The sequence below is a fragment of the Hippoglossus hippoglossus genome, chromosome 14 (genome assembly GCF_009819705.1).
Source record: "Hippoglossus hippoglossus isolate fHipHip1 chromosome 14, fHipHip1.pri, whole genome shotgun sequence".
In the NCBI taxonomy this organism is placed as follows: domain Eukaryota; kingdom Metazoa; phylum Chordata; class Actinopteri; order Pleuronectiformes; family Pleuronectidae; genus Hippoglossus; species Hippoglossus hippoglossus.
This window is the reverse complement of record NC_047164.1, coordinates 983,323-983,733: the sequence shown is the minus strand read 5'-3', so window position 1 is coordinate 983,733 and position 411 is coordinate 983,323.

Sequence of the window (411 nt, the reverse complement as noted above, 5' to 3'; positions counted from 1 at the left end):
TTCCTCTGAGCTGAAGTGACAGTTTACCAGAGGAACCTGAACGCACCGTGAGGTCGACTCTTTACAGAGAGTAGAATGTAAAACGATTAGAAAAGTGATTTAGGATCAAACTGCAAAAACAAGGAGGTGTGTGAGTGTGTGTGTGTGAGAGTGTGTGTGTGTGTGAGAGTGTGTGTGTGTGTGAGTGTGTGTGAGTGTGTGCGTGAGAGTGTGTGTGTGTGTGAGTGTGTGTGAGTGTGTGCGTGAGAGTGTGTGTGTGTGAGAGTGTGTGTGTGTGTCTGTGAGAGAGTGTGTGTGTGAGTGTCAAAGTTCTGCGATGATGCTTTCATATGAAAAGTGTCAGTCTGGTGACTTCCTGTGACTCTTGACTCTTGAGTCTTGACTCTTGAGTCTTGAGTCTTGAATCCTGTC